The 27,289-nt window shown below is 30.7% G+C and overlaps 1 protein-coding gene across 1 annotated transcript in view; it reads right to left on the bottom strand.

Annotated features, from left to right (window-relative positions):
• LOC124363452 (neuropilin and tolloid-like protein 2) overlaps positions 1-27,289 on the bottom strand; it is a 1,362,382-nt gene that overhangs the window by 1,053,993 nt on the left and 281,100 nt on the right. Inside the window, exon 2 of the mRNA XM_046818700.1 lies at positions 19,850-19,901. The gene's annotated coding sequence lies outside the window, so the exon portion shown is untranslated. The remainder of the gene's footprint in view (positions 1-19,849; positions 19,902-27,289) is intronic.

Raw genomic sequence — 27,289 nt, 5'->3', positions numbered from 1 at the left:
GAGTTTCTATTTAAATATATCGCACCAGTCCATATTTACGGCCGAAGTAAAATATACAATTAAAACCCTATTGAGTGACGTACAGCATTAGTAGATAATCCGTTCGGTTACCAGAACTTTTATATGAATGCGTTATTCCAAAGTCACTACTTTTATAGCATAGGCTTAAACAGTTAACTATAGGTAACTGATTTAATTGTAAAATTAAGTATTTGTTATTATCTATACATTTCATAATAGTAAGGAGATTAAGAGTAATATCCCAACACATTGCTTTGGAAAAAAACATGATTATCAATTAAATTGTTGCATAACAATTTGAAACGTAAGATGAAAACTAATAACTAGTCAATTAAAAACTGAGTGAATTTATGTCATTGAAACAATTGAAATGTTCCATATACAATATTTTGTTATGAAAAAACGCTATGTGATTTTATACTTCTTAAGAAATGTTTATTGAGTAACGGACCAAGATAAAATGTGACCTATTTTATAAGCTTGCATAAAATAATTCTTTTAAAGAATATTCTCTATAGATTCTCAACCTATTTCACAAGGGATATTGCATCCATTAAGAACGAATTATTCAAAACAAAATTAGCTGCAAATATTAATATAATCTACTAAATACATATGTCTAATAAACCTCCGGTAACAAAGTGAGATCCTTACATCATACAATCCACACATAATATCTCCTCAAACAGAGAGAATCTTACAATAGATTATGCTTGATCAAAGCCATAACTGCACTCTATAGGGATGTCTGCGCCAGATAGTTAATTAGTTTTGGATCACTCACAGATTCCATACTTTCAAATATGGATAAAAGAATGCAATCATTAGCAACAAATAAATGCCAAAGGTCTATCCTACATTTACCGTTCGAGGCAAAACGAAATTATGCAATGGTACTTTGATGTTCATTGATGTACTTCGATGGTACTTGGGGAATAACATTGATGTTTCTGTTTTATTTCTAATGCTTGGAATAATCAACTTTTTTCAAATCTTCGACATTTAGTGGAAGCAACTAGATCTTCCCTGTGATGATTCTCCCAGCCGAGCTTAAATAAACTTTGAATTAAAATCTCCTCCTCTCACCCAATACATCGCGTTTCCGAGTCCAAATTCTCTCTCCGTACGCTTCAAAAAACTTTGGAACTTCCTCATCTTTCCCGAAGCCATTCTATACCTATGTTTATGCAAATTGAATCCCATACAATATTGTGAATCAGGATTGAAACAACCGGAACTATTCTATTTAGCATGATTTTTTCCAATCCTTCTCATTATGCATTTCTTAAACCGACAACTCAAAGCTGCAATGTTTTTAAACACAAATATGGTTTTGTTAAAACATTAAAATTATCAACTTATATAGCTGGACAAGGTTTGGATTTTATATTTATTTTATTACCATATTTAACATTTGTGTGATTTTGATTGGTTAAGCTTATCCTCCCGTGAAGGGATACCTCTGGTACCGCGTCTCGTACACTTCTCTTAAAAACTATAGGCCAACTGCCACGAACTTTTAAATTAAACATATTTATCGATTTGTGTGAAAATAACAAATAAGTTTCTCATTTTCCACTCTTTAGTTGCTTTAATAAAGATCAGCGTTGAACACGCAAACTTGATTTCTTAGCCACACATTTTCTCATCTTTGTAGTAATATGGCATAGGATTAATTTTCTGTTAAAAATACCATTTAAATGTAATTTTTGTTGACATTTATGGATCCATACTCTATCACGAAACTTCATTTCTACAACATTTAGTTAGATGATGCGTCATTTTCGTGTTAAAATAAAATTAGACGCAGAAAAAATTGTTTACATGAAACCTCGGCAAACCTTACATGGAATTTAAATTGCAAGAGGATGTTTTCCAGGTATTCAAGCATAACACTTTTTGGGAATTGGTTACACAGACTTTTATTAATTATAACGTGTAAGAGAAGCTTTATCCAAGTATACATTTGTTTCAAATTTGAAATAATGGAACGCTACATCAGCAATGGAAACTATAATATACTTATATTAAATATAAACTTAATAAAATTTAAACGCGCTGTACATTATAATAAATTATTATATCAGTTGTATTTGTATTAGTAGTAGTCTATACACTGGTGAAGAAGAATGATAGACATGCTGAGTGGGCCTTGACTAAGTGCTTGTTCAATATTTGTTTAGTCGAGACGGCCGGCTTCTTACTCAAACAGTCAAAATTACTTTGGATAGTCTTGTTGTTTTTATATTCTTACAATAACCTTGTATTGTATAGATATCTCAGTGATTTAAATAATAACTAAATGTTTGGCGAAACATAAAAGTTACACCTCGTGGAAATGAAAGAGGATTCAAATTAATAACTTCATTGTTAACACAACCAGTAATCCTATTGAGTTTTAATTGAACAGACTGTCCCCAATCCTCTTCCCTCAAACAACTAAATAAAGGTGGAGGTTTTCTACAGTACAAAGTTAAATTTTGTCCAGTTTTAAATACTGTTTATTTTTCTACAAATATAAGGGACGGATAGAGTGTAATTTATTATTATCATTCTTATATTTACTTTACTGTAATATTATATTTTAAATATAAGTCCTTCATATTTATAATGTCATTGTAAGAGACAGCATCAATAAAGCAGCAATGTTTTTATTTCGCCAAAATAAAAGCTGTATTTTAATAATATGTAATTAGGTTTAAAAATTGTAACAGATGTATATGTATTACACTTAATTTCGAATCTAAATTTGTTTTAACAATAATTTTATAAACTATGAAACATTTTTTTTTTATGTCTTGTATTTACTAATAACGATCATGAGAATAGTGTAAATCGCTTTATACCATAAAAAAGCCTTGGAGGACGTGTAATTGATACTTCTGAATAACTATAAGACCTGATTAACAGACAAGTCTAACAAAAAATTAACAAAACATGAAAACAAGGAAGGACTATCTTGAAAACCAAAGTACATAAAATGCGTTACTGTATGGTACAAATATCAAATTCGTTCTTTGTATAAAGTATTTAGGTTTACTGATTCTTAAACAAATTTAAAAAATTATGGTTGCCTGTAAAGTCGGTTTTACGGGCGAAGATTTTACGTGACACGTCTTTTTCTCGGTAGAATATTTATTGATATGAATATTATTAAATTGCACAATGGGAACAAGGAATAGAATGAAAATAAGAATTGCATAAATTTTAACTATAGAAATATATTTTGTTTACTAAAACATTGTACATAATTTGAAATTAATTAAAATTTGTTATTGTAAATGGTAAAGTTGAATAAAACATTTACTAAAATTGGAATTTGAAATTCTTGCTAAACACAGTTAAATTCTAACTCCGCGCGTGGTGATTGGTCGGTTTAGTTCGTTTGTTTGGTCGCACTGTTATGACAGGTTAGAGGTTATAATTTGTTATTTTAAATGTTTGACTAGCAATACGCGCTGTTTCTTCTCAATCGACTGAATTACGATTGTTTGCAGAGTGATTTAAACTAATAATTTACTTAACACTATCAACATTTGTCAATAGTATGACATAACCTATAAACTCAGTTTCTCAACTTTTGTGTCAATCTAACAATTAATCAATCAATCATAGTTTACGATAATGAAATATCAGTGTACAATTATTTACCTTTATTGTTGTTGTTGTAAATGACGAATCTAAGCACTCCACATTTTCACGAATAAACATAGTTATCTGCTTTATCCCGTGCGGCGGACCCACAGTTATCTGCTTTATCCCGTGCGGATCCTGTGCGGCGGACCCACTGGACGGGCATCGTAACGTTACCGAGCGTTACACTTTTTCATGAGTGAATCCGAGCCGCAACCTAATTTAAGACGTTGTCACGTCAAAATATTTGAAAAAAGTTACATCTTATTAATTAAATAACCATTTTGTTTCAGTCGGAATAAAATTGGAGTTCACATGTGAAAATGTAGAACTGAAGTTAGAAGTTAAGACAAATACGTTAATAAAACGTTACTATAAATGTACTTATAAATCCAAAATACTGGTTTGGCACTATATTGCATAATCACTTATAACCATTAGTTTTCAAAATTGAATGTCCGACATCTTGAAACCTTACGAGATTACGGCATTAAAGTTGTTAATAATTATCCGTTAAACAACCGTAATATAAATAATAATAATAGTTATATTGAGAACTAGTTGAGTTTACAATTTCCAATTTCTTTTTATCGTTAAGACTGACTAACAAACACATCCAAGCCATGTCTAAATGATGTATAGTAATACGTTTTATATTATTATCTACTAAGGAATACGGTGGTTATCGTGTTCGTAATAACTTTGGCAATGTTGTATACAACTTAAAACTTTGCAAACACGCTATCTGGAAATCTGACTACGTATAACGACACATAAGAGCATACATTACATATATGATCTTAGATATTTTATTTATTTATTTTACGCAATGCATATAAAACAACTTATATAAAAATATTCCTTTTCTAAACTTTGAATAGCCACCACCTTGGACCATTTAGAGATATTTAAAAACATTAAGAAAAACTTATAATTACTTGGTATGTTTAACAAATGTATCGCTTTGTGTGGATGTTGTTAATTAAGTTTAATGTTTGCTCAACTGCGAATGACCGTCATCTTTCAATTTTGTATTGGTCAAGACTAATTCAAGAATTTATGTGTAAAGAATGCTTTTGTTTGTTCTAGATATAACAAAAAATAAAGGCAGATGTTGTTTTCACAAGAGTGCCCTATAATAAATTACGTATTTTGGATTTTGGGGATCGTGATTGGAAAGAAAATAAAAAAATTTGAAGGAAATTCGGTCATGGGGGTGATTTTATGAGACAGCTTTCTATAAAATCTAGCTAAAACACTATGAATGATCATTAGATGTCAAGTTCGGCATTATGAATGAGATTTGTTATTATTTTTGGAATTCGATATTTTGTAAAAATTGTTTACATTCATAAGACATGATGATACTTAAGGTATCATATATGCAACATTGAACTAGACTCGTAGAGGCCAATACGCAGGAACAAGGACACTTATAATCGTCCAGTCTACTGCACCGAATCGGAACTGATTGTACCTTATCTCTCAGTCCAACGCTGCCGATTCGCTCGGTTGCTATTTCCTGCTGGAGTGTCTTTGTGATTGATAATTATTTGGGTGAGTGCAAAAAACCTGGTATAAGGCGTTAATAAATAAACTTAAATTTGTGAAATGTACGTTTAAATATGTATTGTAACTTATGCTCTATTCTACACTCATGCAGGCGCCTAGGGAATGTGTTTGTAAGTTTGAAAAACTGTACTACATTCACTTTAATTGTATTAATCTTAAATTTAAATGCATATTAAACAAACCACATTACTGGCCACGTGGTTAGCTGAGTCCTAAGTAATCCTCTGAATTTGAAAATATAAAAAACAAAAGATAAAAGGATTATTTAATAATAAATTAATAATTGAAAATAATTTTCCATTATTATGTATACTATTACTACCTATGTATAACTATTATGATGTATATAATTTTCTATTGTATACATTTTATTAGTGAGCAGATACTAGTAGTAATATTTTCATTGTAATTATAGGTCTTTGATAACTTCCCGGATGAAAAGTTGGAAAATTTCCTTTTTTATCTCTTTCCGGAATTCCAGGCATTAGAATTTGGAATTTGGAGAAAATTTAGAAAACTTTTAGATCCTGCACAAATCAAAGTGAGAAAAAAATAATCTTTTTACAGTGCTTACATGATTTCAGTACTTGAAGTACTTTAGAAAATCATAAGTTTGTTGTTATTTGCGAAATAAAATACTTTTATATTAATGAAATAGCATGTAACAAATTTGCAATATTGCAACTTTGTTGTTTATGGAAGCTATAATACCTATGGTTATAACATTTTATATACATAATCTAAAAGTGTTCATACAATTGTATAATACCTATATTTTGGTTCATTATAATATAATTCTAAATTCTGCTTATGATTCTTGACCACTCAATTAAGATGAAAATGTTTAATCTTCCCTTTTTCAGAAAGGATATTATAAGCGACTGCGATAAATGTAATCTTTAAATTCAAATTATTCGATCTGAAAAGCAATTGCACCAGCTTATGTTGAGGCTCTAATTTCAAAAACTTATTAGTTTAGTCATTTCCCTGAAGAAGAGATCAGATTGTAGATCTCGAAACGTAGTATTACTGATTGTACTGGAGGATGGGAAATGGCCGGATAAATCCTGATTCCTTTACTCATTGTATTTTGGGTATGTTGAAGAATCGTGCCAATTTAAAAGCATATTTTGATGTTTCAAACAGGATACCAGAATAGATAACCTGTTGAGCTCTGGCATGTTTCCTTTTTTACTTTTTTCTACCTCTAGGAGAGCAGTAGTATCCCATAAGGGGGATCCAATCTCTTGTGTAATGTTATTTATTATATACAATTCCAATATGTCAAACTACATCTAACAGTAATACATTGTATAATTCCAGTTTCTGTGGCCTTAGAACATCAAAACTAGTTAGACTAGGGTTTACCTCATATATGTAGTAGTTGTTTTTCGCATTGTTTTTGTCATAGGACAAATCTTTGTTTTATTATGAGTATTATATTGCTATGAATTGTGATCGCAACTGTGCTTTTTTATCATTGTAATCGTTACTTAAATATTTTTATTTAAAATTTATCTGAATTCCCAAAGCAAAATAAATTTGAACAATATTGTTACATAAAATGTATCAGTAAAAAAAGAAATTGCTTATCTATTTACTATAGTGATCCCTACGTACAATTTGTATTAACTAAACTATTTCTAGTTATAGGATTACACTGAAAAACACCCAGTATAAAACAAATTTAAAACATAAAAAGAGAAAGACAATATTCTATTATTTGAATAAATGTTTAATTAAAATTTCCAGAAGGTATTAAACAACTTTATCGCTGTTCGACTTCAGGCATTCCAGGAAACTAATTTGATCAAACTCTTTGGTTTGTTTAAATTATAATTTACATTTAACGGCTTCCCGCCACTGGGACCTCCAGTCCTGGAATTGCATTAAAGCATAATCCTTGTCCTGAAATATAAAGAATATTTTTGCATAAAAAAAATATATTAAGTTACCTGCTTTGTCCCTGGTATTATCCAAGATTAAATTTGTTTAAGGTAAGGCAGTGAATTGCAAATTCAAGGAGCTTTTATTAAGTTGTTTAGAGTATTCACAAATTATATTTATGAGAGATAAAACTCTTATGTTAATAATACTTCATCGTTAAAGCATTGATTTAAATAAAACATATCACTTTAACATCGTTTATTTAACTACGCATATTTTAGAGATCGTTTTAAGGCGTGAATTATTGAAGAAAACCATCATGTTACATTTTTGCAATACTTTCATAACTTTCACAACTGCACTCAGATATCATTCACTGATTATATGTTTCACAGTTCTAACAGGTGGTTCTGACCGACACTACTGGCAGATACGACAATGTCTCAAGTTTTTCACAACTTTTTCACAACTGCACTTAATTAAAACAGTTAATGTATTGGCATGTATTACAGTTATTAATAACTTAATTCTGAACCTAAATAAAGCAGAAGTAGGCCAAACCACGTTTTATGTAACAATCTTCACTGATGTTACACGCCCTATTTTAAAATCTATAGGTCATTTTACTCTCAAAATATAATTTGGAGTGATAGGCAGACAGAGAGTTCGACAGAAAATAAATTTTAAAGCACCAACGGAGAAAGTAGAGAATATTTTCCGGCCTGCTGATTGAGTGTGTTAAATAATGCCGAACTAAAGCCCATGGAGGCTCATGCACAAAGATCGATCTCATAGTTATCGGTATATAACTGAAGTTTCATGCCAAATGTAAACCCTGCTTATGAAATTGTTCTATAAATATTCTGTGAAGATTTATGCTACATAAAACGCTCAGCAAAGTCCCATTGAGAGGTATGGCAAATCAACCACGATAAAATTAACTTGCTTACAAATTGCAAGTTAATAGCTTCATTTTTTGACGTGACAACGTCTTAAATTAGGTTGCGGCTCGGAGTCACTCATGAAAAAGTGTAACGCCCGGTAACGTTACGATGCCCGTCCAGTGGGTCCACCGCACGGGATCCGCACGGGATAAAGCAGATAACTATGTTTATTCGTGAAATGTGGAGTGCTTAGATTCGTCATTTACAACAACTACAACAATAAAGGTAAATAATTGTACACTGATATTTCATTATCGTAAACTATGATTGATTGATTAATTGTTAGATTGACACAAAAGTTGAGAAACTGAGTTTATAGGTTATGTCATACTATTGACAAATGTTGATAGTGTTAAGTAAATTATTAGTTTAAATCACTCTGCAATTAATCGTAATTCAGTCGATTGAGAAGAAACAGCGCGTATTGCTATTCAAACATTTAAAATAACAAATTATAACCTCTAACCTGTCATAACAGTGCGACCAAACAAACGAACTAAACCGACCAATCACCACGCGCGAAGTTAGAATTTAACTGTGTTTAGCAAGAATTTCAAATTCCAATTTTAGTAAATGTTTTATTCAACTTTACCATTTACAATAACAAATTTTAATTAATTTCAAATTATGTACAATGTTTTAGTAAACAAAATATATTTCTATAGTTAAAATTTGTGCAATTCTTATTTTCATTCAATTCCTTGTTCCTATTGTGCAATTTAATAATATTCATATCAATAAATATTCTACCGAGAATAAGACGTTGTCACGTAAAATCTTCGCCCGTAAAACCGACTTTACAGGCAACCATAATTTTTTTTTTCTTGAGATACATACTAGAAAACAGACACACAGATGGACAGAAGATAAACTTTGTCATAAGCCCTTATGATAGCAAAATATTTAAATTTTAAGTTTATAGTTTAATTCATTCTTGAGACAAAGCAATTAGCTATTGACTTTGCTAATTAAGTCTATCTAGAAATAAACTGATTCGGGTGAGTATCGAAGTATCCAAACTGACGTAACCAAAATCATACCAACCAATCTAAGATACTTACGCTACAATGTAGTATGATAAATAGTATATAGTTGACAGTAGTTTTTATTTAATTTTCGTTTATTCTATGATACTCTCGTTAACATTGTAGTTAACTATAAGATTCATTCAAGAATTGTAAAATTTTATTTTTATCTCAAAATCAAGTGAGATCCTTCACATGGCAAGTTTAAAATCCAGTTAGAAGTAAATATTTCAATTCTCCTAGCTGATAGGCTTTGCCAATGCTTGTAAAATTCTAACTGAGGTTTGTGATTATTTTATCATAACTCTGCACCATTTTCTAACTTTTGTATCAAACATGGACAGCTCGAGATTGACTGAACCGGAGGTGGTTCGAAATCAGTGCAGTGTAACATGTCAAAGAGTACTACGTAAATAATGTTTCGCGATAATGTTTAGGCAAAAACCTGTCCTTGATTTTTAACTACAATTACTAGTAAAAGGCTATCTAAAATTGGGATTCATTTCTGTTGTTTAACATAAGCAAGAATATAGCATTAGTGAAAAAATAAAACTACCATGGTCTGACATTGTCATTTAATCTCATATAGATTTTACGTTAATATAATGCTGTAGTTATGATAAGAGATTCGATACTATAAGTTCAAGTTAACTTCCTTAATTTGAATTTCATGGTCTTAGACACATGGTTTCCTACGAAAATACAAAGCGATAACATGTTGGAAAGAGTACAATATTTTTATTTGAATTTATGACAGCTTGGTTTACAGCGAAACGTATACTCAGTTTGAAGCTCTAACTGGGTTTTCCAATATTCTAAAATTGACATGAAAGTTTATAATCAAACTTCTCAGAATTTAATTTAACGTGACCAACAAAAACCCCCCGGCATTCAACAGTCCCGGCATTTGCCGGATATTCACTGCTCTGCTGTTCAAAGTTTCGAGCCCGAGGCATCGTGGCCAAAGTGCAGTGCTATTTGGCCGACAATGAAATTGATTTTATTATTTTCAATAACTGAATAAAAACCTTTTTAAGTAGTAATGACAAAATTATGAGTTTTGGTTCATCGCCCATATAAATCACATAAATATTTTAAGATTTCAATCTATAATGTTAGAAAATGTTCATCAATGTCATCAAGTTCCAAAATCTCCTACAAACCCCTCTCTATCAATCTTACCTATGCCCGTCCACTGTTCATACAGGTTACTATGTAACCTGTATAAACCCAGGTATTGCTAACCGTATCACATAGAAACATCCAGTATTCATGTGCAGAATATTCGCCTGATATCAGCTTTTCGAAATTTAATATGGAATACCTTTATCTGGCTGCATTTGATTTCTTGAAGATTCCGGTGCATCTGCATGGAATACACGTCTTGTTGCAGCCAGAGGTACCGAATACCAGTACAGATATTATGTGTATATTTCATAATAATATATTATAATATATTAAAATTTTTTTTTAATTCTAATGTGAAAAGTCTTTTGTTGTAAACTCCTAACCGTACTCTAATCTCAGAAAATACAAACTGAAGAAGTAATAAAAGGTAATGTTGTAATATAGTCGAGGTCTACAAAATAAAAAATGATAAAATAATAAAAAGCAATGTCGTATTCATACACGGGAAATTCAAACTGAAGAATTGATAAAATCAACGTCGTAACCGTACTCTAGGCGCAGAAGATACAAACGATAGAACTAATAAAAACAATGTCCTATCCCTACCCTATGATCCGTAAATAAAAATTAAGAAATAATGAAAAGTAGTATTTAAGTATTTAATTGAATTTATATCTGCCCAAAGCATTTAACATGTTACACCAGGTGTAATAAAGATATTTTTTTTAAATATCTTATTAATTCCTTTACATTTCTTATATAAAAAGCTATAACTGTATTAAATACATTTTAACACATAAACGGCCTTTATCCATTAAGGTTTAATTTTTTTGTGATTTGAAAATTAAACGTTTGGTTTTACCTATTGGTCTTTATTAGTTACAGTCAAAAAGACCAAATTTTAATTAATGCTAGTACGACGATGGCAAAAATGCATTGTCTGTGTGCGTGCATCTCCGTGTAGATTTTCTACCCATTATTTATAGAATATATGAGCAGAAATATTTATCCCCAAAGTTGGCCTACAAAATGGTAAGGAAACAGATGAAAGTTGGGACTCCACTTATTAGACCGGATTACGTTCCTTTACTAAGGAAATGTTTATCATAAATACGTACTAATCTTCTTGACCAGGATAGAGTCAAACACAACTACGATACCGGAACAATTTCGTCCGGAAGTAGATTACAATGACCGGAAGAAGACGCCTTCGCCAGAACAAACTATCTGGGACCAAGTATGAGAATAGGTTATTGACGGGAGTAACGAGAAAATCTCGATTACATCACCTAAAATATCATTTATTTGTACAAGATGTATTCCTACATGTGCAGAACTCCAAATAAACACTCCAAATAAAAAGGATCGCTTGGATCTTAATTACTAAACCTAAACATATTCCTTTGAGTAACAATATTATATTCATCCGTATATTCTATTTAAGTTTTCACGCACCCTTAAAGTTTTTAAAGATTGTTATTTACCATATTTACTACAATTAAACATCCCTTTAGTAAAATCAATTACAGCCTTTATAAAATTAATTGTGGTTTCTTTTACACATTTTATATGATAATGAAAATAATCTCTTTCGGGGGCTAAAAGGTATTTGCTCAACTATTAAATTATACATAGAAATACTAGCAAAGTGTATGGTTCTGTGTGGTAATCGTACTTTTGACGATGAATTAAAATAAATTATAGTATTGTATACAACTTCATTGCCCTCATTATGCCCACCAACCAGTAGCACGGAAGGAAAACTCCATTATTCCCCCAGGAAGGAAGTTGCCACAACCTGACGTTGACGAATGTCCCCAATTACAATTGCGTCAGCTTTAACTTCTGGCTGTGCTTTAGTTTTCATCGGGCAAAAACTGCGTTTAGATGATAAAATTTGGAAGGTACTTTTACTTTGTAAATGAGTCGAGAAATTGATTTGTCTTGGCAACTTTCTCTTGTAATGTTACCAAGATTTCAATGAAACATCATATTTGCCAAGAATTGCTTACTTTACGTACAGTTACTTACTTTACAAATTTTAAAGGAATATTTACAATGCAGGCTCTAATAAATAAGACTGTATAAAAGATGTTTAAAAATTTGAATAAATATACTAGAGGGTTTACAAATATATTTTCATAGGGTTAGAAAACAAATAGTTATTAATGCAGTTCTTGGGTTTCCATATACTGTATCATAGTTATTCATGGTCAATACTACTTTAGAAACAATGTTACAAAATTCTTGAAATTTTGATGTACCTATAGAAAGCCATCTTTGGTTTCGGTTCATAATCTGTTGACCGAAGATAATTATTTAGAACGGGGCTGAAATGTTTCAGAAATTGAATTTTGGAGCTTTAACATTCGGTTAAACCACACACAGTTGTATGTTGCAAAAGTACGTGTATTCTTTTAAAGAAACTAACACTAATAATATAAAAAGAAGCTATGATCCTTGGAATTGTCGTCGGATATTTTTAATGACAAGAGGAATACGACGAAATATTCTTGAAGATTGTGAGTGCTTTGTTATATTTTATAGAATGTCTCTCACATGATATATAGCTACCATCAAAGTCACGACAGTTAAACCAACAATAAAGTTATGATGCCGTACGCTATACGGTGGCTTCAATTTGTTATGATGGTGAATGGAGTGCGACACAAGCGCAGCTTATATATGTGGGTTAGTTATATGTGTTTCTCCAGAATGAAATAACCCTGTATAGCGTGGTATGTGACGTAAAAGACGCCAAGTACAGATCTAACTATTGAGGACGATGTTGCTTCAGAAATAAAACATTGACACAATTTATTCATATCTCATGTCAACTATCATTTGACATGATATTTAGTTGTCTCAGAGCTGGTCATGTAATCCTGCCGCCTTTGGGAATAAAATATTGTTCTCAGAGATAATTAGCCTACATGGTTTTTGTGGTTACAGAGCTTTTCAGCGGAGTTTTTGGGACTTGATTTTTGGGACCGCTGAAACGGACAGTTCACCTATTTAATGAATGGTATTTGACAAAATCTAAATGTTCACTAATGGTGATAAGTTGCTTACTGATCTTCCTCTTTTATTCTTATTATTGTTAAGGATCCAACAGATACCGTACCTAAAAATCAGGTCGTCCTCTATCAATGTGTGCCATTGGTAAAAAGGTCCTAGTGACTAGAAACTTGGTACTTAGAGCTCTATCGGTCTAGCAAGACGTGTATTGATTTTGCTGTCAAAAGGTCAAAGGCAACTAGGTTTTCATTTAATCCTTTTACATTCGTTATGTTCTGCAAGGTCCTTTCATTCTACCTGGTATCGTTGTATCATTATGGTTATCCCTTGTTTCCCTTGTTATGTCATTAAGGTACCAATGACAAATATATTTTATTAAAAAAAATAATTTAAAATTTTATCTAAGTCTATTTTATTGCTTTGAGCAACATTTAATATTGATTATATAAAAATAAAAATATATTTTCAAACTATTCGTCGGTACATGATGACGTAATAAGAGGACATATAGTGAAGTCAAAAGCACACCTGCGGTAGAGTTTGTAAGCGAACTAACCATAGTTGTACCTAGCTTGAAGGGATATTTAACTTACATAATATAGTCAATTAAAACTTTAACCGGCCATGGAAAAGTTGCCATACATCAGTGCCAGTCACACTGCAATATTTTAATGATATGTTTAATTTTAAAGTTTGATTCGTATATCCACTTTACTTTGTTTCAATAATATTTCGATCTAGATGAAATACTGAGAAATATAAAGAACATGATGGTTTTACTTATCAAAAACGTTACTCTAGTTTACTTGTAACAAATTACAGACAGAAGGTGATAATATAAAGTAGTAGTAATCTGTAGCTCTGCTACATTTGTACATGAAAGAAATTACAACTAGGTTTTATATCGGTGGCGCTATATAATTATATACTATTACTGCTTTAGTTTTAAATTTCGGATGTTTATAACAATAAATTATAACGTAATTATTCTGAATTAACATTTACTGATGGCCAACCTCTAGTAGCTATATTTGATGGAAAATGATCAAACGATGTTAAAGTATGTCATATCACGAGTCGAATGCATTCTAAACATGTCCTGTATACAGACAGACATACGGTCATGCAGGAATAAACATTTACAGCCCTTCTGGCAGACAAGAGAGAGATTTTTACATGCACTAGCATTGAATGCCTACTCAGAAATAAAGTTTAATACAAAATTTAAAAGTCATAGTTGAGTTTGTTCTCAAGGGATCATGTACACAGGCAAACAGAAGATACAGTTCCGTATTACTAACATAAGATAGAGAAAGTCAATCATCTCTGAAATAAAACAATAAAAGCTTTTAACGTTTTAATCTAAGAGGAATAAGATAGCTCTTATCGTAACTAATGAATTATACATATTCATTCATAGATTTCGTGTGATCTATTTAATTTTAAAATATTCTACCTGAAAATGATTAACTCATTGTTTAAACTCGTTCAAAATCTTAATAAAACGTATCTTTAAATTGTAAAATGTAAAATTCACAATTAAATTTAATGCACCAATAATGAATTTGTTATTCATTATACAGGGTGCCCCAAAATTGCAACCAAACTTCACCAAATTTTTCAGGAGGTCAAACTGAACGAAAAATGTTATATAATGTATAGTCCTATCTTGCTTCGTTTACCTTAGATCGGCCATTATGTTTTTTTTTAAATACAATTAATTTTATTTTTAATACGGGTTTACCGATTTTGTTGAAACTTAGCATAAATATTATAAACATGAACACAAGTTGTAAAAAAATATTTTTTTAAAATCTTATGTGTATTTTCAAAATGGCGGCCATTTAAAATATTTAAACTTAAATAACTTGAAAACCAACCGTTTTTTAATGTTTTGTTTATACATAAATAAACAAAAAACCCTATAATCCTACAAAGTATACATTTTTTTATATATATATAGGTTAGCTAACTTCCAATTTACCGATTTATACCACTTCGAAACTTTACTTCAGTAAGTCTCTTGACATTTTAGGCCTTTGAGTTTGGATCTAAAACTTAATTGTTTATTTTGCATCTAACAATTTTCGTCATTCTAATAACTAAGATCATTATAATTTATTATTCATTTAAAATTACAATTAGTATCGAGATGGAAAACTTATGTACAAAATAAATGTTTCTTACAACTATTCCTTTAGATTAAACCGAAAATATTCTTCAGTTTGTCTGTGAACTAATTATGTGTTTCTAGAACTTTATCCATAAAACCATACTAACTGAAATAATTATAATAAATAATAAAATAAATATTTTCAGTAATTTTTCAATATTTTTATGAACCTACTCATGTTATCAGAACAGTCGACAAATGGCTGCCCCTCCCCTATTGAGTCGCGAAATTGCTGGCTCGTTTCATTAAGGGACACGTCATTCCCTACCTAATGAATTGCTTGGAATTACTCCTACTAATTCATTAATTATAATATATTTCCCTAATAGAAATTTTATGCAACAAATTGGTAATGCTAATATTGTTTAAAATATGTCCTACAAAAATTGTCTATTTTAGAGATGCACAATTAAAAAGTTACCTAAATGAATTTATAATATAATGTATATATTTATAACTGTATTTTTAGTAATAACTATAAGTAATGTACACATCATTTATTTATCGTGATCATTCTATATAATTAATATGTTAACTTATGTTACAAATAATGTAAGTGATTGTAGTTTTTTCTGAATTTTTTAAATCTTAGTTCTTTTATTAAGACATATTTCTGATTTAACTTTCATAATCGTACAGTTAATGCATTAAATTAAGGGAATTATAATATTTTTTAAGAGTGAACCTAAATCGTGATTTGAAGCATTCTTTCCTAATCCACCAAATATGCCGGGAAATAATTAGCTGGAAATTTGATACTTTTATGAGCCAGTTACAACAGCTGGTAAAATATGCCGTGATATAAACTGGTATTGTAATAATCGGAAGTGAAAAGGAGAATGCCTGTATTCTAGACAGTGAAGATGGTAATTTTCCGTTCTGTATTCATCAATAAACTAATATATAAATACACCTAGTTCTTAGAACAGTCAATTCAGGTTTTATGTCGGAAATAATTCCCTAACACCATAATGTTTCACTGCTGTTATAGCACTATTTAATATTTATTTTTACAACATTTCCTGGTTTTCCCTATATGATTCCCCCCCCCCACATCTCTTAATACCATTTTGCAAACATTTTAAAGAACGTAAATATCTGGTACATTATTTAACAAAACATAAAAATCTGTTTTGCCATAAATGTAATTATTTGTATAATTATTTATAATAAATATTTAAAAGTACAAAGTTAAAGTTAATTATAATTTACGATCATTTTGCATGTAACACCTCATAGTATATGAAAAATATTAAAAATACTCCACCTCAAACATGTTTGTATTCAGTGTTTTCATTAGGTATGCAAATGGACGTCTGAGTGGCGTTATGAATGTAATTTTCGTGCGTGTTATTGGATTTATTAGGCAAGCTCAATTTATTATAAAACTACCTGAATTTCTTTTAAACTATGCCTTTCAATTTCTTTTGAAAACAGTATCAACATTATGTTTTCAAATCGTTAGTATATTTAATGTTTTTTAGTTAAGAAAGAAGGAAAACCCCTCACTTAGTTCTAAAAGGGTTTTTGCACTTAGATGAGTAAGATTGGGGGTATGTTTGGGAAGCCTCATGTGGAGATCACATGAGAAGAGATAACGTACATATCTGTGACATGTCAACTTGGGAAAAGACAATGCCAACTCCCCCACATTTATTTTAGCAGCAGTCCTCACTACCATTGGAACTCTTTTTTTTATTTTTGAAAAACATAATTTACCAAATTCTTCAAACATGTTTGTAAAACTTAGTAGATGCTTTAATAAACTAAGTACTTGAGATTTCAAAAAATATGTTTTTTCATGTGTTATAATCTTTTTCTGTTTTTGTACAGTAGAGTAAAATTTTTAGCGACAATTGGATATGACTAGGCCCTTCGTTGTGATCAGAGAACGCCTTGTGTCTGCCAGCAGACGATTGGCAGGGTTGGAACAGCGCGGATCCTGGCTGAAGAAACCTGCTTGCTACTTTGTTAAATTGTGTTAATCAGTGAGGCCTGATCATCTCACTCAACCCTCTCTAAACCCCCAGGCCACCACGCTTCTGGCTCAAATACAACTCTGTGTGCGACAGACCTCCAGAGAATTACCTGTAAATGTAAAAAAAATACGAGACTCGTTAGGCCTTTAATATTACCGTCTAATTCTATTAAGTAATTTTATTTTAATATTTCCATTGCATTTTATAGCATAAGGCAAAAATATCTTCTTAGAACTTTTAGAGTCCGGAAGTTTTTGCATGTAAATTAAGATGATTTATAATTACATTTCATAAATAAAATGAGTTTTAACTTTTGAAGATAGCCATACTATTTACCTAGTTTTTTGGGAAATAAGTTTCAGTTTTTTAAACCAGAAGAACAAACTATTAAATTACACTTTCATTCAATTCAAATTACTGTGTATCGTTATTAATTACGGACACGGTACATAAATGCCCCAAACCGCTAGTAATTTTAATGCGTTAGAATGGAATTACTGTACTGCACATGTTGTTTTCAGCAGGTCTCTTCAATAATATTAAAGTAACAGGAATTTTGCAATAATCGTGCATGATCAATGGTTGTGTTTGAACTCGTTTATACCACTCTGTATTTGACGTAATGAATAAAATTTAAATTTTGAAGATTCATCATTTCTAAAAAAATAAATTTATCCGACAATTACTTACTATTACAGAAATAGTTAATTTCTGAATCTAGAATAAGAGGGAGAGTTACCGATAGTATCAATGTAGTGCCAGACTTCAGGAAGAATCTTAGGCCTTTACTCAAGTTAAAGGTAAGGTCTAACGTACATACATAGTTTGTAGGAGGTTTTAGAATCCAAATGAGGTTTCTTTTTTTTAAGTTGACTTTAAATATGAACACCTAGCCTTGCGAGTAAAGCTATTGGTGGAGTTGTATAAATATAAGGGACCTTCTGTTACCTTCTTTTAAAATATGCAAACCAATTAGGATGATTCTTAAAAAATTCAAGGACTTGATGACAGTGAAGGAGACAAAATAGCGCTTGAGCAAGGTTTGATGAATAATAATGTAGAAGAAGCCTCCGATTTTGAGATTGCTAATAAATCTTCAATCAGATTACACGATTTTGATGTGGAGTTAAGTGGACAAATGTTACCGCTGTAATAGCTCTGTCAAGTTTTGCGAAGTTTCCAAACCCAGTACAATAGTACCAGAAACTGTTCAGGCCTGCAGATGTAATAAAGGCACTTGACTTTTTGAGCTATTTTTAAGTCAAGATGAAGGACATTATTACGTATTGGACACCGATAGAAGTTGAAGCAGGACTTAAGAACCAAGCCCCAGCAAGGGGAGGTTGCCACATTCATAGCATAATGCAAAATGCGAGGCTGTTACTATGCCATTATTCCGAGGAGAAGCTAAAGCAAACTATTAAATTGAGAATTTCCCCACAAGAGACAGCTAGACTTGTATTCTTTGCCAACCGACGGATATTTTCTGATCTTTAGAATCTGTGTATTTACGAACAGAATGTAGGTTATGAGGGGAATAGGTCTACGCTAAACGCCAGCAGCAGAGATTCAGCTTCTAGTATGCAGTAAGTGTGAACATCCTCTGGCTACAGGAAAACATAACCCCAAAGCCAGTTGTCAACATAATCTCACGACTTGGGTTAAGGATAGTTTGTGAGTAGTTAATGGTTCCTTGACTTTTTGAGTAATGACTGTCTAAAATATTTAATTGAAAAATGCAATTTAACAAACATTTAATTTTAATTAAGAAGCAAAATTAATTTTAAATTTTCATTTTTGTAAATTTAAGTTAAGTATTAATTACGGTATCTCATCAAGTTCTGTAAAAACTTTAAGATTTTTTAATGAGTTTTTAATAACGTTTTTAAGAAGAAATTTTAATTTTTAACGATAGCCAGACTTTTGTTCAGTTTGTGTGCGTTTGAATGAATTTGATTTTACAAATTAGAATTTTATAACTATTCCAGACATAGAATAAATTCAAATGTTTTCAAGTTAAAATTAAAATTCAATTCCACCTTTTGAATTAGTCTTTAATTATTTCAAATGACTTTGCATCGTAAATGATTAAGAACAAAGTCAGTTTTAAAGTCAAATTTAGTTAAACTTAGTATCTTTGAAAATATTTCATATTGTCAAACATATTATTGCTACTCAATAAAAGTGTAAAATGCACATGTTTATTCAAATTTGTTGACGAATTTATTCATCCACAAATTATTTCTATGAGTACAATTTATTAAGCTGTAATAGGGGCAATAAAAGAAATATTCTTGAGAAAAGCTAACAATCATGTTTATTGAGCGTGCGACCTATAAAATGTTAACTAACTGAAGTGAACTTAATGAATAAATTAATTAAAAAATAACTTAATACACAGGACTCATTGTCTGTAATCTAAAAGCTACTATATTAGTTTTATTAACTGAAATATGTTTATTAACTTACCTCCATCCCATTATCCTCTTTCATATCGCCCCGTCATTCTGCCTTAGGCATCCTGTAACCAAACAATTTATGTATTTATTATAGACTTAAGCTATGCCAAGAATGATAAATCTGGTGCAGGAAAACGCTGTTCACAGAGAAAAAAATACATTGATCAGCAAATATGTTGCTTATTGTGTTATGTATTCTCGTTCATGTTTTACTGTATCGAAGATTTTAGATCTATGAAAATACAAACACATATACAATTGTATTATTTTATTAATTTGCTATAAATTATACTACAGTAGATCAGGTGTAATTAAGCTCATACAGCAGGATTAAATAAATAGATTCCTTATAAAATGTTAATAATAAAATTATTTGGTCTACTACATACGGGTATGGTTGGTTCAATAGGTGAGTATACAAATTACTCACCTAGTTGAAAGGAATAGGTTTTCATTTTCATTAAAAGAAACTTATATGCTAAAGATCACTGGATGCCAGCTTTTTGATAATTTTGCACTATTTTATTTTTTGTGTGTTAATTTCCATATTATTTATAAGTATTATTATACAAAGTGTTTGTAATTACTTTTTTGTACAATTCCATAATATTGTACTTGTTTAAAACGTTGGATCCGCATTATCTGATTATACGAACACTAGATTTTCGAGTGCCTAAGGGGTTCCCTCACGAATATATATTCACTCACGAATCGATTTCCACACTGGTATCAACAGGCCTTAAATTTTTTGCTGGCTTAAATGCAATTATTATACTGTGCCGCATGATTATCCTCTATATTTAGCAGTTGTTTCTTGGATATAAGGATATAAGTTACGAACTTTCTTCTTTTCGATTTGGTTTTGAAATTTTAAATTTGGGTTTACACCAACAAAAGTAACTAGTTTTGTTCAAATGTATAAATCTGCGTTTTATTATACAAATTCTTCTTTTAAAGTGTTTAATAATATCCTATGTCTTAATTCCAGTAATACTAATCTTATGTAATTTACCAATTACGAATTTCATATAATAAACCAATGCAGAATCACAGTATGATTTTAAGAATTTCATCTAGATTGATCATCAATAACAAGCCCCACTCCCATTTCCCCTTTTTGCTGCTATATTGTTTGTATTATTACGATCACAATTTACTATTGGCAACTGATCAGTTCAACGTGGTCTCCCGAGATCTCGCATTCATGACTTGTGTTAGAGACTGATAATGCCTTGACTGGACTCCAGACAACTTTTGGGTATGCTTGAACCCTTTTCTTTTCCTTATTTTCTTCTTTACGTTCTTTATTTTTTTATGTATTAATTATTTGTATGTATTAACTACTTTACGAAGAGTATGGATTCCAATCCTGGGAACGTTAAGTTATATATTTTCCGACAAATAACGATGGCAAATGTCAGAATTCCTGTTATATTTTCTAATTTTTCATCGTCAACAAAAACAATTAAACAAATGTACGACTTGTTTATTTGAACCTAGACTCTAGTTAAATGTCAGGTTATTATTCCCTTGAAGAAGAGTTCAATTTGCAGACCTTGAATAATAGGGTTACTGATTTATTGTATCACTGAACGATGACAAATGTCCGGAGAAATAATGCTTCAGTCATCAACTTCAACACTAAGCCACGTACATTGTTCGGTTAAATAATGTGATCAATACTTAGGCATCTAGGCTTTATGGCGGTAATATGCCCATTAAAATATACATCAGGGTGTGTTGCATTCCTACATTTACGAAGTTCCCTACACTCTGTCTGACTTCCTAGTTATAGTTACGATAATATATAGTAAAAAACTGCTTTTTTAAGCTATATGAGAAACCTCATATAGGGATATAGGTAATTTATATATTGTAGGAATTTATCTAAGCTATTTTCCCGTGAGGAAAAACTGGCCACATCTCATATGAATTGGGAATCCTTGACTTAGGCTTCTTTTGCGCCTCTTCCAATTTAATTGTCTATACGCTTTCCAAAAATACGTTTGTTGTTACATGTATGGTAGTTAAAGTGCAGCCTAAACGATTTTCTCCAAAGACTTGCGCACCCACCTACAGACACTCCACACCCATCATAATTCCTTGAAACTTTCGAATTTTATAGGGTTGTATCCAGACTTTCATCTTGCCATATATTTTACTACCTGTCGTTCTGCAATGTTATTCTAAAAGGTTAGTTCTACAATCATAACATATATAAAATAAATCCTAATACACATATCCATCTTCTGCCTGAAAAGAAATTGTAGCATACCATAAAAGTTTGACAAAATCACATTAAGAACGATACCTTCATGATATTTTTGCCGTTTGCCACTTCTATATGAGGGTTCAAAAATCCTGACTTTAATAAGAATTACATCCATTTCACTTATCGACTCATAAAATTTAAAAACTAAGAAAAATAGGGTAGGGTACGATAAGCGGGCCCGGTTTTTTATATCGAAGAATGTAATCATCGATACCTAATATCTGCATCTCAAATCCTAGACTATCAATCGATATAAAAGTATCTATAGTCCTCAATAACAATCATGTGTTTTAAATTAAAATATGAATTTAATATTTACAGTGATCAAACAAATTATTACAACCAAAATTAGGAAAACCGAAGACGACCATATTTGCTCCTCTGAAAGTAACAGTTGTATCTTTCCCACAAATCTTATCACAAGTATTGTAATCTTACAAAGCAATGTCGTGTGGTTTTCTAAAATTGACTGCAATTTTTATAATCTAATGTTACTTATATAAAATTGAAATATTACATTACGAGTATTATTTGAATGTGTTTACAGCTGTTGATGTAGATTATCTAAGTTCATTGTTCAAAATAATTAAATCAGTATCGATTGATTATATGGATGGTTATCATTAAGTAATATCGTTTGCCAATTTCGATATAAAAAACCGGGTCCGCTTATCGCACCCTACCCGAAAAATATAATGAATAGATTTACAGATGCATATTTGTATATAATTTTATAGTTTTATATTTACAGTTAATGTAGTTTCCTCAATCCTTTATGTTACGCTTAAATTAACTCATTCAAGCGTGCTAGTTTAATAAGAATACCCTGTTAGTCCTTGATCATATTAGCTTAGGGTCGGAGCAAGTTGATATCTTTGATCCACACAATAGATATCCTGCGCTTTGAACTAGTAGCCTACCCCTTGTGCGGACCTGCACATCTTGTTCTCTGTTCACTTTGATTAACTAGTGGTCCTTGTAGTTGTATTGGAGGAAATAAAATAGACGTGACATTTTTTTTCTTGGTAAACATTAAATAGACATCCTAAACCTAACAATATATTAATTCAAATTGTATTTATTTGTTTGCTTTAATTTCTCGCATAACCTATTTAACTGATTGTACTACATTTTTAAATGGATATCTTTATGGTCCCTAGTCTTAAGAGCGACTTATTTTATTTTGAAAGTTCCCTTGGGCAACACCCTACACATTTCTCTAGCAGTTTCAAATCCCATCTTGGACTCTAAAGTCTTTAGAAATATTTGATGACCCTGTTAAATGTGATAAACTGTTCTTTGTAAATATTGTATTAAGACAACACGATTACATGTTCAATTAATTTAACAGTTAACTTAAATTTGATTTCATCTACAGTGTTCAAATTCTCTAAGGCGTAACCATTAGTTTTTATGCTGTTTTATATTTCATCGAATAGGTAAATACACATCTAATAATAGAAAATTTCATAAAATATAATATGATCATAAATTGTATCAGAATAGGTCCCTTTGAAGCAGTCGCTATCCTAGATAGCTGTTCGCTCTGACCTGTTTAGAGTACTAACTCCAGCTTTAAATGTTCTAAAATATTTTTAAAAAAATATTTAATTTGTTATATAAACAAGCACGCAAAAATGTATTTTTAGATAAAAAGATAAAGTTACTGTTTTACTTTTACTATGAAATTTAAAGACTGATATAAAACCAATATTTTACTTCTCTTTTATCGGAAGTAGACTTCTCTGATCTATGATAAAAATATCCTGGATTTAGAATAAAGGTAAAAATAAACTATAGCATTAAAAATAGCTAAAAACTGTTAAATGACAATGGTCATAAATTTACATTTATTGACTTATTTTCTTGATCGTGGTAACAATGCTAACTCGACTTTAGCGTCGGAAAAAGGAAATCACTCCAAACAGCAGTGGCCATTCGTGCAACACCTACTAATTTGCGTGCAAAGCAGCGGATAACTGCTAGCAGCTTAGATATAAAAGACAAAGTAGTCTAACGTTTCTATACATTTAAAGCTTTTTATTTGAGAGAAGTAGGCTTCTCAGAGCAGTGCATGTATACATTTATATTTTTTTATCAGGAAAGAGGTAAAATCAAACAAGATAAAAAAATACTAAAAATTAAGTAAATTATAGTTCCCATAAATATACGCTTTTAACACATTTTCTTTGACATTACAAGAAGGAAAACTCAATATTGACGTCGCAAATAGAATACAGTCAAACTGGCAGTGCTCTCAAATCTGCAAAGTCTAAGAAATTGCGTACTATTCCGGGGATATCTGTTAGTATTTGTATATAAGAATCTGTTAAAATGTTATTAAAATAAACCATTTTAAACTTCTATCGTGGCTTATAGAGCATAAACGCTCGTACAATCCAAGCCTTAATAAAATTATCTTAAAATGTCCGTACCAAGTTCCAACTTTTAAGAAATTATATCGTGCTTCGTTTTCAACGTAATGATAAGATTACATGTACGCTTATATTTGCTCCGGTTGTTACATGAGTTAACAGTCGAAGTAATTAACTGAGAGCAAGATGTCATTCCGTTGTAGAAAATGCGATCAGAATATAAGCCCTGAAGCTGGTAAATGTCGATATCGGATTCGAACCAAGGTAAGATTACATCGTAATTTCAAAGACTTTATTAGCTCCAGGATAAAGCCAATTTATAGTACGGAAATACATGCGATGTATAAAACTTTTGATAGATCATTGAACATGTAAATTACTATATTAAATAACGTATTTAAAAGTCTTCCAATAGAATCCTACATTTCAAATGTCTTTATTAGATTTTGTTCGCTACTGAGTGATAGTCTTTAATTAAACTCAGCCAAATCCATTGGATAGTATACATAACATAACATACACCTACAGTAAAATAATTCTTTCCTATAAAAAATTTACGTATAAAAAAAAGATTATTTGAAAAATAAAAATATTTACATCTAAAATTTTTATGCATGCAAATTGGTTTATGAATACTCATTAACAACTGTTTCACTATCCACAAGATAAAAGGAAAACTTAAAAGGATTTGAATAACAGAATGGGTGTTCGATTATTATAACACCATGATAACTATATAAATAGATAAAAAGTACCTAGACGTGTTAAATCCTCCGTCTCCTAAACGTTGGAGAGGAAGATGGATTCCTGACATCGCAAACCACATTAGTTTGGTAACCATAGTAATCCACTTCGTCCATACTTTAGAGAATTCTATTGATTCCCCTAAGACTAGATGTAGCATATATACCAGTAGGAAGTGAGAGCTTTGAGAAGATCAAACCAATCTCTAAGTGATTGTGAAGGAAGAAAAGACGATGTCATTTGTTTCTTGATTTGACATCTAATATGAATACAGCCTCGATACCAATAGTATATAACATTCTTTCCAATTTCATAGAATGCATAATATCTATTAAACACGTTAGTGTTCATGAAATTCTTTATCACATTTCTTACACCTTACCTTTTTTGACCTGAATATTTTCAATTAATGGTGCTGCATCTTACGTAGTCATCTTCTATAATTCTGCCGTTCCTTATAGAGGGAGGTGAATTGAATTGTTTGGTTCTAATACTAAGCCTCACCGCAATCATCAAGTGAATAAAGTATTATCTTTAATGAGGCTAAGTATTTTTTTGTTTTAAAAAGCTACTCTTTTAAAAATCTCCACTCTTTTTACTATAAAAGTCCGGGTTTATCTTAGATTATCAGTCATTACGTTTCGTATTATGCATTTTCTCGGATCTCCTTGTTTCTTCCCCATTCCTTTATCCCTCAGCAGTCATTCAATAAAAAACTCAGATCCTCATAAACCGAAAAATCCCTTCCACTCAAAATTTTTAACATTTTCTCCAAAAACCCCCAATTCCTCCATGCCATTAACACATGTTCTGTGCTACAGAAAAGCTTCTGTTGTGTAACTCAAATTAATGCTAATTTAAAGGTTTAAAACAAGTTTATTGCCACCAAAATGATATTGAAATATGTATCCTGAAAACGGGTAGAAATAAAATGATTTGATGAAGTATTACCAAACACATGTTAATTACGCTAATTAATTAGTATATCCATACTAATGATCTACCAGATCTAGTGTTACTTATTTGAATAAAATGATTCCTCTTATTTTTTTACATTTGTTTTAGCGATGAACTTTGTGGAAGTATATTAGGATTTGAGATATTTGTCATCGTTATATTTTACAAAATAAAACACACTCAGTGAGGATTAAAATATGGAACGTGCAGTTAGTAGTGGTTTGCCACTAAATGTATGTTGTACCCTCTACAAAAATGCATATCTACTAATGGACTTCTTATCTAATTTAGTGGATGGATTTCAATCCTCGATACGTCGTTTTATACATATTATAAGAAAAACAATATTAATAATTTATTGCATTACTTTTTATCACGTAGTCATCGCACACATTTTCTCCAAATTTTTATGAATCGACCCAATAGAAACGTTTAAAAGTTTTTTTATACGGTAATGAGTATTTCATTAACAGGTAGTATAATGATTTAAAGATGACCATCAATTTATAATTAATACTAAATTTTGCCTGCCGTTAGGTTCAAAGAAAATCTCAAAGTTCGTTGATTTGTGGTCAAGAATTTCATGAACAATATTCAGTGAAAGCTTCATTTCCAGGTAAACATTTCGAGATTGTTAGGCTGCGTGGTGATCTGCATGCCGTGGAGGCCAGTTAAAAGAGAAGTATTTTATTTGTGAAAATATGTAGGGTAATTTACGATTATAAGAAGGAAATTGATATGCTTTTCAAAATGATTTATATGTTTAAACTCGGTCAGCAAATGTTACCCAGGCAAATGTCAATACATGACATAAGAGTGCTAAATGATTATTGGCAGTTGTGAAGATTTATTTGTTGGTTTTCTCACCCTTTATACTTCGATATTACGTAAAACTCAATCGTATTTAAAGTATGTTTACGAAACTTATCTTTTATTGACTAGTAAAGGTGGTATATAATAATACAAAAAAACCTTTAAAATAAATAAAAAATCTTTAAACCTTAAAAAATCATTAATTTACATAATTATTAATTAATGCGATTAATGCTTTTTATTTATCGCGCTTATAATTTCAGTCGAATAAAGAGTACATTCATTAAAC

Source organism: Homalodisca vitripennis, chromosome 5 (assembly GCF_021130785.1).
Source record: "Homalodisca vitripennis isolate AUS2020 chromosome 5, UT_GWSS_2.1, whole genome shotgun sequence".
Classification (NCBI taxonomy): Eukaryota; Metazoa; Arthropoda; class Insecta; order Hemiptera; family Cicadellidae; genus Homalodisca; species Homalodisca vitripennis.
Note: the sequence above shows the minus strand (reverse complement) of the source record. Positions and strands in the feature narration are given on the sequence as shown.